The sequence below is a fragment of the Trachypithecus francoisi genome, unplaced genomic scaffold (genome assembly GCF_009764315.1).
Source record: "Trachypithecus francoisi isolate TF-2019V2 unplaced genomic scaffold, Tfra_2.0 Lachesis_group12, whole genome shotgun sequence".
NCBI classification, from domain to species: Eukaryota; Metazoa; Chordata; class Mammalia; order Primates; family Cercopithecidae; genus Trachypithecus; species Trachypithecus francoisi.
This window is the reverse complement of record NW_022681457.1, coordinates 6,866,622-6,884,376: the sequence shown is the minus strand read 5'-3', so window position 1 is coordinate 6,884,376 and position 17,755 is coordinate 6,866,622. Positions and strand designations below refer to the sequence as shown.

The 17,755-nt window shown below is 41.7% G+C and overlaps 1 non-coding gene across 1 annotated transcript; it reads right to left on the bottom strand.

Moving 5' to 3' along the window:
* Nucleotides 1-17,651: 17,651 nt before the first annotated feature.
* LOC117094098 lies at nucleotides 17,652-17,755 on the bottom strand. Its single transcript, XR_004441422.1, has one exon. It is a non-coding gene; the product is annotated as a small nucleolar RNA U13 (small nucleolar RNA).

Sequence of the window (17,755 nt, the reverse complement as noted above, 5' to 3'; positions counted from 1 at the left end):
GAGCTGGCCCAGGTCCAGGGGAAAAAATTCCATCCAGCCCCGGGGAGGAGGAGCGGGGCGGAGGAGGGAGCGGGAGGGGGAGGCCGGGCCAGGGGAGCCTGACGCAGAGGAGGGAAGGGACAAAAGAGGCCGGGAGGCGGCGGCGGCCGGCGCTCCCGCCTCGCCCGCCCTCCTCCCTCGGCCAGTCTCGCTCCTCCCCGGCTTCCCTAGGTCCCCTCCGCCTCTCCGCCCTGTCCTGTCCCTCGCTGGTCTCCCTCCCTCTTCTCTCCTGCGCCTCCTCCTCCTCGCTCCGTGCGTGCTCTCTCGCTCTCTCGCTCCCTCTCTCCCTCCCTCCTCCCTCTCTCTCTCTCTTTCTCTCTCGCCCTCTTTCCCTCCTCCTCTCCGCTCCTGTCATTCTTGGTTGCTTTTGCTACCTCTCTGCCCTCCCTTCTGTCTCTGCACATCTGTCCTTCCTTTCGCCCTCTCCCGGTCTCCATCCTCTTTCTCTGCCTGTGGGGCTTCTGTGTCTCCCATTTATTCTTCCCTTTTCTCTGTTTCTCTCCCTCCCTCCCTGTCTCTGTGTCTCTGTTCTTCCTCTCTCTCGCTTTCTCTTCCCCTCTCTCCCCCAACCAGTCAGGGTCTGCCCTTTTCTCTCTCCCCCTTCCTGCTCTCCCAGCTTCCCCCCCACCAGCTTTGGTCTCTCCACCCCCCCCACCCCCACCCACTGGGGACTCAAAGGTGAATCAGACCTGAATCTGCCCTTGCAGATGGAGCTCACAGTCTGATGGAAGAAACAGAGCCAGCCGCAGACAGTCCCAATCCCGGGTGATCAGGGTATGACACAGGGAGAGGCCAGAGGCTGTGAGAGCCCAGAGCGGGAGGAATCCTGAAGGCGTGGTTGTGGCATGACCTCCACTAAGGCCCTTCCAGGCAGAGGGCACAGCTGAAGCAAAGGCCCAAGGCACGAAACCAAGGAGGTGCTGGGAGGACAACAAAGCCCTTAAGTCTGACTAGAGCCTCCGAAGCCATGAGCCAAGGAGCACAGGAGATGAGGCTGGGGCGAGCGGGCGGGGTCAGATTCTTAGGGAGTTTCAGACCAGGCTGGGAACTTAGCCTTCTGAGGGTGACAGGGAGTCCTGGAGGGTTGTGAGCAAGGGGCAGGGACAGGGTTATATCTGAATGTCAGACCCCGCTGAGGCTGTGTGGACTGGAGGGGGAGAGACTGGTGGAGGCTGGGGAGGAGGCCCTCTCCCTGCAGTTTGCGGCTAGGACCTGGGGAGAGAGGAAGGGGTGGGGCAGGAATGTGAGGAGCTGGAGATGGCTGGAGACTGCTGGGCAATGGGGGCAGAGAACAGGAACCTGTGGGCGGGAAGCAGGTAGGAAAGCAACTCCCTGAGTCTGGCCCAGGAAGGGATGGGGCAGGAGTTGCTTCCAGTGGGGAACCAGGAGGAAGAAGAGGGTAGAAGAGAGAGATGCTGTGGGCATCTGAGAACTTAGTGGACATTAAGAGCCAGGGACATTTAGGGAAAACATTCAGGATGCATGGTGTTGGGCTTTCAACAGTGCACCTCCCTCCCTCCCTATCCTCCAGCCACCCAGTTCTCTCTGGGGATAGCGTACATTCACTAATTTCTCATGTATCCTTCCAGAGGAATTTTATACATCTATTCACATATATACCATCATCCTGTTTTCTGTCCCCAGATGGGATCACATTATTCTGCACCTTGTTTTTTTTTTTTTTTTTTTAACATGAAATCCAAAGATCCTCCCATATCTAGGCTTATAGAACCTCCTCGTTCATTTTAATAGCGATATAATATTCCATTGTATTCATCTATTTATTCCTAGTGTATTCAGTTAATTGGGAGATTGGAAGGGTTTTTTATGTCAAGAAACTAATGCTTATGCATATTCAAATTTGCTTATTTATTTATTTATTTTTGAGACAGATTGTCCAGGCTGGAGTGCAATGGCATTGTCTCAGATGACTGCAACCTCTGCCTCCCAGCTTCAAGCCATTCTCCCACCTCAGCCTCCCAAGTAGCTGGAACTACAGGTGTGCGCCATCAGGCCCGGCTAATTTTTGTATATTTTGTAGAGATGGGGTCTTGCCATGTTGGCTGGACTGGTCTTGAACTTCTGACCTCAAGTGATCCTTCCGCCTTGGCTGAGCCACTGCACCTGGCCCAAATTTGCTGATTTTTAAAGTGATTTTGTCCAATGCTTTTAAGCCTCTAGACCCAGATATTCGATGAATGCTTACTTCTAGATCCTTTAAAATTTGTTGATAATTACTAACAATGGGATAATAATAATGACAACAGATACCCTTTATTGAATGACTACTGGGAGCCAGTTCCTGGAATGAGTATTTGTTATACATTATATCATTGATTACACAGAAACCTTATTATTAGAAACTATTATTATCCCAGTTGTAAGGATGGAATACTGAATAAGATGTGGTTCTGAATAGGGAGTTGCCCAAGCTCACAAAGTATGTGATAGAGCTAGAGATTCAAACCCAGGCCTCTCTGGCTCCTTCTTTGGGGTGGGCTGGCTCTGGGAAAATATGCTGTTTCTTTTTTTTTTTTTTTCTTTGAGACGGAGTCTCGCTCTGTCGCCCAGGCTGGAGGGCAGCGGCGCGATCTCGGCTCACTGCAAGCTCCGCCTCCCGGGTTCCCGCTATTCTCCTGCCTCAGCCTCCCGAGTAGCTGGGACTACAGGCACCCGCCACCTCGCCCGGCTAGTTTTTTGTATTTTTTAGTAGATACGGGGTTTCACCGTGTTTGCCAGGATGGTCTGGATCTCCTGACCTCGTGATCCGCCCGTCTCGGCCTCCCAAAGTGCTGGGATTACAGGCTTGAGCCACCGCGCCCGGCCAAAATATGCTGTTTCTAAGGACTGACACTGGGTACATTTAAACCTGTCATGCACACAAATTCATGTATGGTTAAGAAGGACCCTTTGTCAGACCCCTCACTTTCACTTGGGATCTGGAGTTACTGTCACTCTGCATTCACCTTGGATGCCCTGTAGACAGATCAGGACAGTAACCGCATCACAGTCCTTGTCCTGGCCCTGATCCTGTTGTGTTGTGATTTTCTATGTCTGGGTCTGTGTTTGGGAATTTACTGAGGGCACAGTCTAGGTCTGAGTCATCTCTGTGTCCTCAATATCACTCCACCCAGGCATGGCTCAGAGCAGGGGCTCAGGAAAATGTTTGCTAAGTGAATGAATGAAGAGATGAGTGAATGACTTGTGGATTAGGCTGGGACTTGCTTAAGTCCCCAGGAACAGTGACCATAATTCCCATTAGTTCCTGAAACATAAGGTCTCTGTTCTGTTCTCATCAGTTAGCAAGTCACAGGGACCACTGGTTCCTTTATTCTCTGAAATACAGAGCTCCAAATCTCTCAGCACATAAGACTCAGTTACTGCAATTCCTACAAATATCCAGAACTCAGGATCCATTATTCCCTTCACTCCCTGTCCCTGAGACAGGGGGCCACCATTCCCATCAGACACTGGCACACAAGTATAGGTTGAGCATCCCTAATCCAAAAATCTCGAATCGGAAATGCTCCAAAATCAAAAACTTTTAGAGCACCGACATGATGCCAGAAGTGAAACATTTCAATCCATCACTTGATCTCATGTGATAGATTGCAGTCAAAACCTTGTTTCATGGGGCAGGGCACAGTGGCTCATGCCTGTAATCCAGCCCTTTGGGAGGCTGAAGCAGGAGGATCACTTGAGCCCAGGAATTTGAGACCAGCCTGAGCAACATAGTGGGATTCCCATCTCTACAATAAAAAATTTAAAACTTAGTGGGGCATGGTGATGCATGTCTCTTTTCCCAGCTACTAGGGAGGCTGAGGTGGGAGGATTGCTTGAGCCCAGGAAGTCAAGGCTGCAGTGAGCTGTGACGGTGCCACTGTAGTCCAGCCTGGTTGATAGAGTGAGACCCTGTCTTCAAACAAACAAAAAACTTCGTGTCATGCACAAAAATATTGTATAAAATTATCTTCAGGCTATGTGTAGAAGGCATATATAAATGAAATGAAAACAAATGAATTTTGTGTTTGGACTTGGGTCTCATCCCCAAAATCTCTGATTCTATGTATATAAAAATATTCCAGAATACAAAATAAAAAGTCAAACCTGAAACACTTTCTGTCTCAAGTATTTTGGATAAGGGATGCTCAACCTATATCACCATCCTTGTCAGTCTCTGCTACCCAATATTGTAATTCTCATACTTCTTAGACACAGGGGCCACCATTCTCATCAACTGCTGAAACTCAAGTTCCACTATTATTACCTCTTGGAACAGCACTCCAAAGGAAAATAGAAACTTCCGACCCTTCACAAGGTCATCCCAAGTTCCTGAAACAGGAACTGGTAGACAGGAAGACACCTTAACCTATCTTCAACTAGGTCTGAGTCAAGGACTCACACATTGATACTGTAGAACAGGCGGCACCGGGTCATGAGGAACATCAAAGTAGCAGAGAATCCTTCCATGTGAGGGATCAACCCTAAAACCAAGATAATCCGATGGCACCACCAGAGAATCCTTCCATGTGGGGGATCAACCCCAAACCCAAGATAATCCTAGAGCACCACATAATCCCTACAGGTGGGATAATCCCCACACTGGCAGAGCCTAAAATCACGAGATGATCTAAATCAAACTGGTCCAACCTGCAGCCCATGGGCCTCATGTGGCCCAGGATGGCTTTGAAGGTGGCCCAACATACTTTCATAAACTTTCTTAAAACATTGAGGTTTTTGGGGATTTTTGGAATTTTTTAAAGCTCGTCAGCTATCATTAGTGTTAATGTAGTTTATGTGCAGCCCAAGAAAATTCTTCTTCCAAGGTGGCCCAGGGAAGCTGAAAGATTGGATGCCCCTGAACTAAATGCAGCATATTTTCCCTTCACACCATTGAATAACCCCAAATGGTAACCTGCCCCTGGTGGACTTGTAGGAAGTAGAGACAGGGTCCCCATTTCTGTTGGGTCTGGGTGGGGGGAAGTGGGGAGGCAACAGATGTCATTTCCACAATTAATTATTTTCTGAACAAAGGGCATGGGAAAATGGGTGTGATTTTTGTGGGGGGTTCCCTATAGCCTTTCTCTTTGCATTTTTGTTTGATGAGTGAAGGACCTTCAGCTGCTCTGCTGTTTACATCTAAGTAAAAGGTAGGGAAGGTTACACTGAAGTTCAAGGAGACAGGACTAGTTATAGTTTTTGCAAGTCCATCAGCTGCCATCTCCTCCTACCTCTGGTAATAGATCCTCTCTTTCCTTTAAGTAACCCACTCCACGTGACTCTGACAAGAATGTCCGAGAACTAATGCCCCTCCTCCTCCCCCTAAAAAAACTTAGTCTGGGCATCTGGGTATATGACAGAAAATAGGCCAACCAGAATATTTATCATTCATTCATCTGTGAGCCCTGACAGAGCTGATTAGAATCCAAGATTTTATTTTTGATCTTGATACTTTAATTTTATGTCTTCTAAAATATAAATGTATACATATGCATTTGTACACACATATATTGTTTTCGTTTCTGAAGAACAGAGTCATACTACATATACCAAGGTGATTAAGAGCACAGATTCTGAAGCCAGGCTGCCCAGGTTTGAATGCTGGCTCAACCACTTTACTAACTATGTCTCTCTATGTCCCAGTTTTATCATCAGTAAAATGGGTGTAATAATAATAGTATCTGTATCATGGATTGAGACATAAGGAGTAAAGGAGTTAATGTATAGAAAGTGCTTAAAACAGTGCCTGACACACAATAAGCCATATAAAAGAATTATTGAATGTTATGCCTACAAATTAATACAGAGCTAGCTCTTTATTCTAATTTCTTCATACACATGCACAGAATTTTATATTAACAGAGCAGTTTATCCTTATGAAGATATTTTTACTGCATTCTTTCCCATCCTCATTTCTTTTTTCTTTGCTTACCTTGATTGACCTCTCCCTTCCTACCCATTCACCAGGTGCTTCTCCTTCCAAAGATATATGTTATATCTGTTGTGAGTTAAACTGTGTCCCCTCCACCAAACATGTATGTTAAAATTCAAATCCTCAGTACCTGTGAATGTGACCTTCTTTGAGGGCCTTTACAGATGTAATCAAGTTAAAATGAGGGCATACTGGATTAGAGTGGGCCCTAAATCCAATGACTGCTAATCTGATAAGGAGAGAGGTATTTGAAGATGCAGAGAAAATACTTGGGAAGAAGGCCATGTAATGATGGAGGCAGAGATTCAAGTTATGCGTCTTCAAGCCAAAAAACACCAAGGATGGCTGGCAACCACCAGAAGCTAGAACAAGAAACCAAGGGGCCTACAGAGGAAGCATGGTCCTGCTGATACCTTCATTTCCAGCTTCTAGCCTCCACATCTGTGACAGAATACATTGCTGCTTTTGCTTGTTTGTTTGTTTTGAGATGGAGTCTCCCTCTGTCACCCAGGCTGGAGTGCAGTGGCATGATCTTGGCTCACTGCTGTCTCTACCTCCTGGGGTCAAGCAATTCTGCCTCAACCTCCCAAGCAGCTGGGACTACAGTCACCTGCCACCACGGCCGGCTAATTTTTGTATTTTTAGAAGAGACAGGATCTCACCATGTTGGCTAGGCTGGTCTCAAACGCCTGACCTCAAGTGGTCTGCCCGCCCTCAGTCTCCCAGAGTGCTGGGATTACAGGCATGAGACACCGTGCCTGGATAATTTCTGTTGTTTTAAGCTGCGTGGTTTCGTGGTTTATAATACTTTATTACAACAGTCCTAGAAAACCAATTTAGTGTCCATGTTTTTCTGTGTGTCTTGCCATTCTTGACTTCATGCTTAAGTAAACATACATACACACACAAACATGCACATAGTTGGGTTGCATTCAAATTCAGCTTCAGCCTCAATATTTGTTCAAATTTTTGTATTTGACTTTGATCTCATCTCAGTCTTTCAGAGGTTGAACCATTGAGTGCCAATTTGAAGTTCATTTCTGGCATCCCTGAACTTGCGTAGTCATGATGAATACGTGATGGATTGGGTTACCAGCCTATCTAACTAGCGCAATAACATTGGAAATATGAACAAATCATGTTCCTAACGTTAAAAATCTTAATAGTCATTTTCAAATTTAAGCATTCTAATGTAGCTTGGAGTGAAAATCTTGTGTGTGTTCAAAGTTAAATTTTTATCAAAATATAAATGTGTGTGTAATTATATGATTATAGGAGTAAGAGGCTGAAATAAATAATGGTGATTGTGAAAGCCTATAAGGTACAGATGATTCTTCAGGAAACTGACTCTGAAACAGAGGTTAGAACTCCCCCATAAGTGTGAATCCTGAGAGCACCCCTATTAATTTCCTGCTCTCAGGATTCACCCTTGTAGGAGAGTGAAGGAAGTAGGATTAGGCAGTGGGAGAAGGTGAACTACTATGCAGTCATAACAGAAGCCCCAGCCAATCCTACAGGAAGCTCTGCAGCTAGATGGCTCCAAAGAGATGTCCTGAACTGGGGAAAGGGGACTGGGCCTTTATACCACTCACTGACCTATTAAAATAAAAACTTCAGACAAATCGAACACAGTTTATTTGAGTAGAGAACAATTCATGAGTAGGGCAACATTCCGAACCAAAAGAGCAGTGAGTTTGTATAAGCTGGACACAGAAGCAAAGTAGAGAAACCATCTGATTGGCTACAGCTAGGCATTTGCCTTATTTGGGCACGGATATGATCAGTTAGCTGCCTGTGATTGGTTGAAGCTTGGCTGTTTGTGATGGGCTGAAACCTTGCTATTTGTTACAAAAAGTATACTACTAAGTTACATTTCGGTTTGTTTACTTACTGAGTTAGGTTGCTGTTCATTAGGTAGGAACTCAAAGTATGGAGAAAACCTCAGGCTCATGGCCTCCAGCATGAACAGGCTCATGGCCTCCAGCATAAACAATGCTGATTTAATAGAGCAGTCCTTGGATGTGAGCTGACCCAGGAAGGGGCTGTGACTTTGGGTGAAGCAGCTCCCTTGCTCTGAAGGCAGTCCTTACCAGGGAAGACTCGACTGCCAGCTGTCAGCAATCAACACTCACAGCAGCTGGGATCAACCAGTGCTTCAGTCCTGGGGGCACTCCATCCATTACACCATGCCTTTCAGGTCCAGAAACAATTACTGAGAACTTCCGCATAATTATATAACTCAGGAAATAGACTGAGTGTTGGTATGAAGATTAAGGGTGCTTTAGTTAAATGCCATTAGAAAGAATATTGTCTCCTCTTGGAACTGGCAAGTAATTGTAAAAATATCAATAATAACATGAGTCAGCACAGCAAAGATTAGATTCCATGGAATCCAGAGATCATTTTTGTGATAGGCAGCCTCCCTTGTAGAATTGTTTGGTATTCTACCATTCATATTATTAACGAAAATAATCTTTAATGACTGTACTTGATGTTTTTTAGTTAGTTACATTTAGGCTGTGTATCTTTTTAGAAAAAGTGTTATCTGAAAATTGTTTACATTTGTGAAGATGAATTTCAACAAGATCGACAATTTTGCTTACTTAAATTTCTTGAAGTGGAAATGAAACTCTCTAAAATCGTGTGTAACAACTTCTGTGCTAAATCATCTTTGATCCAGACATCATAACGGGTGCAAAGAGCATGAAAAAAAAAAATAGAAAAGTGTTGGAAATGAGATCCCCCAAACACGTTTTGTTCTCACTAATCAAACTTCAAAACAACAGATTTTATAAGCATACTTTAAAAAGATTCTCTATAGTTTTGAGTCAGTAAAGCTAAAATCTTCAAGCTGTAAAATTGATTGCGTAACACTGTCAACCATTTTTTGAAGTAGAAGATGGATTTTCAAAATTTGCTGAAACTATGATTCTTTAAAGTTCTTTCTAGAAAACATGTTTTGAAAAGTTCCAAGTTATATTAAGCTGTGCACGAAATTATTTTATGTACTGCTTTTGTATCTTATACATTGAACATTTGGACATAGAGAAACAATCAGATGTTTTCTACCTGACATATGATGAATTTCACTACACTTCTACTCGGTGGTGGAGATATTTCTTGGTCTTACATGTTGTTAACAACATAGTGCATATAATTTATGGAATGTATGTCTTGAAAAAATCAGTTGTTGATAATAGAACGAAAATGGCAAAGGCTATGAGTGAAATAGAAATTAGAAGTATATTATTATTTATTCACACCTTTAATTGTGTGTCCGGGAATAATTAGAGCTCAGTATCAGGTAGTAGAATTGCTGTCCATAAGCAGAAAGATGGTTGGGCCACACTTTCATCATTCTTCAGTCAAAATCAAACTCATGACATACAAGAGACCTTGGAATTGCATTCCTATGAGGTTTGTAAACAGGATGACAAAGCAGCTCTTCCATGTTCAAAGCAATACTTAAACAAAAAGTTGACACTGTACTCTGCAGATGACAATACCCACCCAGCAGGACGTACTGATAACTGAGAGTTGCTTGAAAGAAAGTGGTTTATTTGATGAACCTACTGAAGAAATAGCCAAATGAATGTGCTTTGAGAGTGGAAGTATTTCACGCATGATACATGCTGTAAACACTTTGCTATTGTTTTGCTTCTGCCAATGTGCTGAAATAGGTACATAGCTATTGAATGCTGAGATACAGATGGAAATTCAGAAATCATTTTTGTGGGATTGTCAGCCTCCTAAAATATCTCCCAATGAGCTCCACTTCCTGATACTCATGTCTTTGTGTAGCCTCCTCCCCAAAAGTATGGGCTAAACTTAGTGACTTACTTATAACTAATGGTATATGGCAAAAGTGATGGAATGTCATTTCCAATATTAGATTACAAAGAACTGTGTGACTTGCTAGCAAACTCTATTGCCTCTCTGATTTTCATCTATTAATAAAGTAAGTGGCTATATTGTAAGCTGCCACTTTTGAGAGACTCATGAGGTAAGGAACTGAGGGAAGCCCCTGCCAACAACTAGAAAGGAACTGAGGCTCTCATTCCAATACCCTATGAGAAACTGTGTGTTGCCAAAAGCCAATGAATAAACTTGGAAGTGGGTCATTCCCCAGTAGAGCCTTCAGAGGAGGATGAAGACCCTGAGTCAACATCTTCATTTCAGCCTAGTGAGAAACCATAAGCCAAGGACCAAGCTAAGCTGTGCTCAGATTCCTGACCACAGAAACCGTAAGATAGCGTGTGTTAAGATGCTTAGCTTTGGGATAATTCCCTACGTCAAAATAGATGGCTAATATTAATACTTCTTTTGTTTTTCTGTTATATTAATAGTATTTTGATGTCTTGAAGGTGAATTGTCTTTCTCTATTGTCATATTTCTCATCCAAGATTTAAGGGGAGATTCTTCCCAAGAACCTACGTGAAATAGCAAAGAAAGGCAAAAATCTTAGGGGAAAACAAAAAACACGTAAGAGAGGGCAGAACTTTCTCATTTTTGAGAGTGGTAGGCCAGGCTATATGGATCAACTCCTCTGCTGAAAGTAATTAAAAGTGGTGGATAAAATACTCAAAACAGTCTTTATAAAATAATGGAAGGACAATCTAGTGAGGAATTTCCTAGATAAAATTTAGAAAGTGAGAACTCTAAAAAGTAAGCAGAGCATTCAAACCTGCTATTGACTGATGAGCATAGGCTTAATCTGATCATAAAAATGAGCTGTAGTTTTCAACAGTCTCCTGAGATGAGGGGAACAAAAGTAAAAGCAGCACCAAACTGGTACTACGGCATATGGTAAAAGCAAACTGAAACCCTCCTTCACGGAAGACACTTTGATCATAGAACGAAAATGATCCCAGGTGGAAGGTCTGAGGTACGAGGAGGAAGCAGGTGGTAAATACATGGATGTATCCATCAGGATTCAAATAGGAAGCTGATGGCATATTCAAGAGCTTAATTAAACATAGACTTGGCCAGACACGGTGGCTCACGTCTGTCATCCTAGCACTTTGGGAGGCCAAGGCAGGCGGATCACCTAAAATCAGGAGTTTCAGACCAGCCTGGCCGACACGGTGAAACTCCATGTCTACTAAAAATACGAACAGTAGCCAGGAGTGGTGACTTATGCCTGTAGTCCCAGCTACTCAGGAGGCTGAGGCAGGAGAATTGCTTGAACCCGGGAGATGGAGGTTGCAGTGAGCCGAGATCACGTCACTGCTCTCCAGCCTGGGCGACAGAGCAAGACTCCGTCTCAAATTAATTAATTAATTAACATAGGCTAATGAAGGGACTAAACAGAGATGCAGGCAGGATTAAGAGGTCCAAAAAGAGATGGTGCAGCATCCAAGGACAAGCAGCAGTGGGAAATGGGTACCAGCCTAGACCTGATGGGGCAAGTGCAGTAGCCTTGGAAAATGGGCTGCTTTATAGCATTTGTGGCACAGGGGAATGCAGCCACTGCCAGAACTGCGGGGGAGGGAACAGGTGGAATAAAAACCCTGACTTCTTTCCTCCCACCCTTCAATCTCTGGCCAGTGCCTCCCACTGGCAAGGGGAAGTTGATGATGCGGTCCCGAGACGTCAGCCTCCCAGTGCACAGAAATGAGCAGAGACGAGTGAATGATGGATCTGGAGAGGCACAGGTCATCCCTGCTGCCACTGAGCACCCATTATGTTCTTTTGTTTAGATGAACAAGCTCACATCCTTAACTCAGAGACACCCGGTATTAGTTCTCCTGTCACTGCAGAGGGAAGTCGTTCCTGCTCTACTTCTGAAACTGAAATTATAACAACAGCCATGAAAAGTGCTCTTCATGTAAGATACCAGGGTGAAATTAGGTGGGAAAGAAACAATTAGTTACCATAAAACATAATAGCTTCAGTTTCTGCTGCTATAGCTGGTTGTAAAGCCTAAATTGATAACCATTTTATGTCTCTCTTACCTTCTTCTAGCACTTTGGTTCCTTGGCAATTTTTACCTGGTGGGGTGACCCAAAGGATCCAAGTCATTAATGCTTCCTCTTTATTGCATTGCTGCAATTATCCGCTGACCATTATTCTGGACGTAGAGTATGAAGAACCTCCCTACTGAACAGTCTGGGTTCTACTCCTAATTCTTCTTGATTGCACTGTATAGCAACAACATATTTTTCTCCTAATAATTGGATCAATTGGCACCTTTACTAGCTTAGTAAAGGTACCTCCTTCTCTGCCTGATGGTTTAGCATCATGACTTGCCCAAAATGGCCAAGAGGCCGTCTCTGCTTCCGCTTGAAACCATAATTGGGTTCTTTAGTGGAAGTGTTTCTCCTTGAGACACTAGGATTCTCAAACCCACCCGCTCCAAGATTGCAAATGAGGAGGCAAAAATTGCATACGTGTGTGATTAGGTGGAATAAGGAAGAGGGGCCAGTCCTACCTCCACTTCTTGGTTTTCACATTGTGTATTCTGGCTCTGGGAGAAATGGCACTGTATATTGTTGCTGGTTTAAGGCAAATACTGTTCGATAGCATCTCACCCAACCTCACCAAATATTTACCTCCAGATGGCACTATAACTTGCCTTCAGTAGGTCATTTCATCAATACATCAAGTCACCTGCTTCTGGGTAATGAGGCCCACAGTTGTACTTTATTGGCCTTAAAATTATTTTCTTGTTTAATGTGTGGAATCTGGAGGGGTTGTGCGTTTAGCTGGCATGGTAAAAAAGATAAGGGATTCTTTCAAGGTAACCATAGATGTTTTCTGATGTTTCTAACATATGTCTTAAGTTGGGCATGCAAGGACTCATTTATCTTGTTTTTTTTTTTTCTTTTTTTTGAGGAGTCTCGTTGTGTCGCCCAGGCTGGAGTGCAGTGGTGCGATCTTAGCTCTTTGCAACCTCTGCTTCCCGGTTCACAAGCAATTCTCCTGCCTCAGTCTCCTAAGCAGCTGGGATTACAGGCGTACACCACCACACCCAGATAAATTTTGTATTTTTAGCAGAGACGGGGTTTCACCATGTAGCTCAGGCTGGTCTTGAACTCCTGACCTTGTGATCCACCCGCCTCGGCCTCCCAAAGTGCTGGGATTACAGGCATGAGCCACCATGTCCGGCTATCTTTTCCTTTTTGTTTGGTCTTCAAGTTAGTCAGAGGCAGCCTGTCTGCAACACAGTCCTCATAGTAACCTTTATCACCAAGGTGACTGAGTGCCACTTAATCTCCCAACGCTTTGCCCTCCACCTGCACTCTGTTATTTCACCATTGGTAATAATTTGAGTAATCATAACAATAAAAATGAGTAGGAGGCTTAAATATAAGACACATGTAAAATAAGAAAATAGTAATATATTGGAATGTGCAAATTGAGTAAAGGGTTCTAATGTCCTATCTTGTATTGGAGAAGCTTTAAAAGGTCACTAACTTTAGACTTTATTAACTGTGTATTTTATATTTTTTAAAGAATAACCAATAAACCTAACAATAGAGTGTAAAACTTCTAAACTGGTGGAAAAGAAATGAACTAAGAAGAATAAAGATTACTCCAGCAGTCCAAACATAGGCCAGAAAGAAGAAAAAAGGAATAATTGAAAAGGCGGAAAAAAAAAAAAAAAAAAGGCAGAACACAAAGCAGGTACAAAAATAGTAGATTTAAATCCAAATATATTAGTAATTGCATTAAATGTAATGTAAGGCTTCAGTTAAAATTAGTTTGCTAGACTGGGCCAAAAAAATCCAACTGTACACTATTTATAAGAGACACATCTAAAACATAGAGATACGGGAATGTCAAAGAAAAAAGATGAAAATGGGTATATAATGCAGCAAATACTAACCAAAAGAAACCTGGGTAGACATATTGACATCAGCTAAAATAAACTTTATTTAGGCAAAGTGTTTAGGCAAAATTCTTACCAGTAATGATGATCGTATCACAATGATAATAGTTTCATCAGAATATTTAAAAACCTAATCAGTATACACTAAATAATGCAGCCTCAAAATATATAAATCCAAAGTTGTCAGAACCACAGAAAATGTACAAATTCATAATCATAGTGGGAGATTTTTAACATATCTCTTTCATTAATGAGTAAATTAAACAGGTGGAAAAAGTCAGTGAGGATATAGAAAATCTACACAACATCATTAACAAATTGACTTAAGCAAAAGACAAAACATTACACTCACAGTAGCAACAAAACATGCATTACTAAAGCACACACAGAATATTTGTAAAACTTGATCAGAGACTGAACCATTAAGAAAATCTCAACACAGTTAAGGGATTCATATCACAAAAAGTGTATTTTCTGATCACTTTGCTGTTAAGATGGAGATCTGAAACAAAAATATTATTGAACTCTTGAAAGGTTGAAAATTAAGAAGTCACTTCTAAGTGACCCATGATAGTCCATGGGTCAAATAAGCAGTCAAGTTGGAAATTAGAAAACATTTAGAGAGATATTTGGATATTTGGATATTTTAATATTTGACCCCTCCAAACCTTAAGTTGAAATTTTATCCCCAGTATTGGAGACGGATCCTAATGGGAGATGTTTGGGTTATGGGAGCGGGTGCTCCATGAATGGCTTGGTGCTATGGAGTGAGTTCTTGCTCTATTAGTTCTTACAAGAGCTGTTGTTAAAGAGAACCTGGCACCTCCACGTCTCTATCTCTTGCTTCCTCTCTTCTCATGTGATCTCTGCATGTGGTGGCTTCCCTTTACCTTCTGCCATGAGTAGAAGCAGCCTGAGGCCTCACCAGAAGCAGACGCTGGTTCCATGTTTCTTATACAGCCTGCAGAACTGTGAGCCAAATAAACCTCTTTTCTGTATAAATTACCCAGCATCAGGTATTGCTTTTTAAGCAAGACTAAATGGACTAAGACAGATATGAATAGCTTAAAATCATATTACTGGAATTGAAATAAGACAAACTGAATTCGGTCTTTCTTCTCAAGAGATTAAAAAAACTCAAGAAAGTAGACATAAGAAAATAATAAAATAAATACTAAATAATACGTATTTTAAAATGCGTACAGTAGAATCAACAAAACCCTAACTTGTTTGGTGAAAAAGTAATAAAATTGATAAACCTCTGGGGAGTCTAAATACAATGAAAAAAGAGAAGGCACATGTAGTTAATGTCAGAAATAAAATAAAGGACATAACCACTGATGTTGCAGACATTGAGACTATAAGACAATATTTTGAACAATTTCACATACTTTGACATTTAGATTAATGAATAAATTAATAAAAATATGTAATTTAGTATAATAGCCTCAGAAAACAAGTAGAAAACCTGAATAGTTCTAAAACTATTCAGAAGAATCAGTAGTAAAAATCATCCCACAAAGCAGACTTTAGTTTAAGATGGCTAAACTTTAGGTATACCACCAAATTGTACCAAAACTTTAGGAATAAATTACTCTATTCCTATTCAAACTCTCGCTCATTTTCTGTGGCTAATTATAAAATTAATACCCAAACTCAACAATATGAAAAAAATAAAAGTATAGGCAAATCTTAATTAGGCATATAGTGGCACAAATATTAAGCCAAAGTTTGCAAATTAAATAGAGCTAGATATAAAAATGGCAATGTATCATAGCCAAGATGTGTTTATGTCAGGAATGCAAGGGTGGTTTAATATTAGAAACTCATTTAGTGTATTTATCACCAGCACGAATACAAGAAAAAAACATAATATAACTATCCCAGTGAAGGCAGAAATGAGTCTGATGAAATTCTATCTTTATCCATAACAATTCTCATCAACTGAGGAAAATACAAATCCAACTAGAAAAAAAAAATCAGGCAATCCAATAGCAAAATTGGCTAATCACTTCAAAGTGACTTAACAAGAAGAAAATCCAATGAACTCCAATTGTATAAGAAAAGGTCCTTGACCTCTTTAGAGGTAGAAACCAATCAGTATCATAGTAGATGCCATTACATACTCTTCAGATTGCTAAAAATGGAAAGTACCAAGGTTGGCAAGGATCTGGGGCAATGGTAACTCTCATATTGTACACTTTTGGGAGTGTAAATTCATGCAATTGTTTGGGGAAATTTTTTAGCATTATCTACTGAAGTAGGAGATATATACATGCACTCACATGCAGACCATCCCTGACTTATGATGGTTCAACTTATAATTTTTCATCTTTATGATAGTGCGAAGCCATACACATTCAGTACTCAGTATACTCAGTACACATTCAGTATAATCCCATCATAAATGGAAAATATTAAGTAGAAAATTACTTTTGACTTTATTATATTTTCAATTTATGACAGACTTATCGGGATGAAACTCTACCATAAGTTAAGGAGCATCTATACACAGGCATACACACATGCATACAGAAATTCCTCTAAGATGCATCCTCTAGAGAAAGGGTTTTACTAGGAGATCCCAAGATTCTTTCAGGGGGCATCTTCAAGGTCAAAACTATTTTAGTAATAATACACAGATGTTATTTGCTTTTTTCTCTGTGTTGACATGACATTGCTGGTGCAAAAGCAATGGTACATAAAAGAGCTGTACCTTTTGGCAGGAAGCAAGGTACTAAATTGTACTAGAAGTTGTATTCTTTATCACGTCACACTCACTGTTAAGAAAAATTCCAGCTTCATTTAAGATTGCGCTTGATGAGACAGTAAGAGCTATTAATTATGTTAACTCTCAACCCTTGAATACACTTTTTAAAAAACTTTTAAGTTTGGGGTACATGTGCAGCTTTGTTGCACAGGTAAACTTGTGTCCTGGTGGTTTGTTGTACAGATTACTTCATCACCAAAGTATTAAACCTAGTATTCATTAGTTATGTTTCCTGAACCTTTCCCTTCTCCTACCCTCCACCCTCCAATAGGCCCCAGTGTATGTTGTTCCCCTCAATGTGTTCTCATCATTTAGCTCCCACTTAGAAGGCAGGTGGATCGATGAAGTGCAGTATATCCACATAATGGAATACGATTCAGCAATGAAAAAAATGTAATACAGCTACATGAGTACATAGAATACTGTCATCAATGTGATATTATAAACATTTGCAAAATCAAATGAACACATAGTATCTTGTTCCATACATGTAAATATATAATCTTAAAGATAGCTAAAAGAAAACTATATGCTGGGCACAGTGGCTCACACCTGTAATCCCAGCACTTTGGGAGGCCGAGGTGGGCAGATCACTTGAGGTCAGGAGTTCGAGACCAGCCTGACCAACATGGAGAAACCCCGTCTCTACTAAAAATACAAAGTTAGCTGGCCGTGGTGGTGCATGTCTGTAATCCCAGCTACTCAGGAGGCTGAGGCAGGAGAATCATTTGAGCTCAGGAGGCGGAGGTTGCAGTGAGCCGAGATTGCACCATTGCACTCCAGCCTGGGCAACAGGAGCAAAACTCCATCTCAACCCCCCCCGCCAAAAAAAAAAAACCAAAAAAAACCCCTGTATAACTAATAGCAATAAAAAGAAAAGTGAGGGCAAAATTATCAAAAAGTTAGAATTAGAATGTTGCTGACTTCTGGAGGGAGGCATGAATTATTATTGGGGAAGCCACATGCAGGGGATTCTGAAATATTGTGAATGTTTCATTTCTTGACCTATATGACTACTTTAAGGTGAATCTTAACATGTACTTCTGAAACTATTGAGAAACTATCTTTTTTTTTTCCCCATTCAGATGAGTAATGTGCTGATGTTGTAACAAGGAATGAGGGAGGTACATCTTATACACGAGTCTGAAAACCCAGCCATCACACTTATGAACTACAAAAGGAT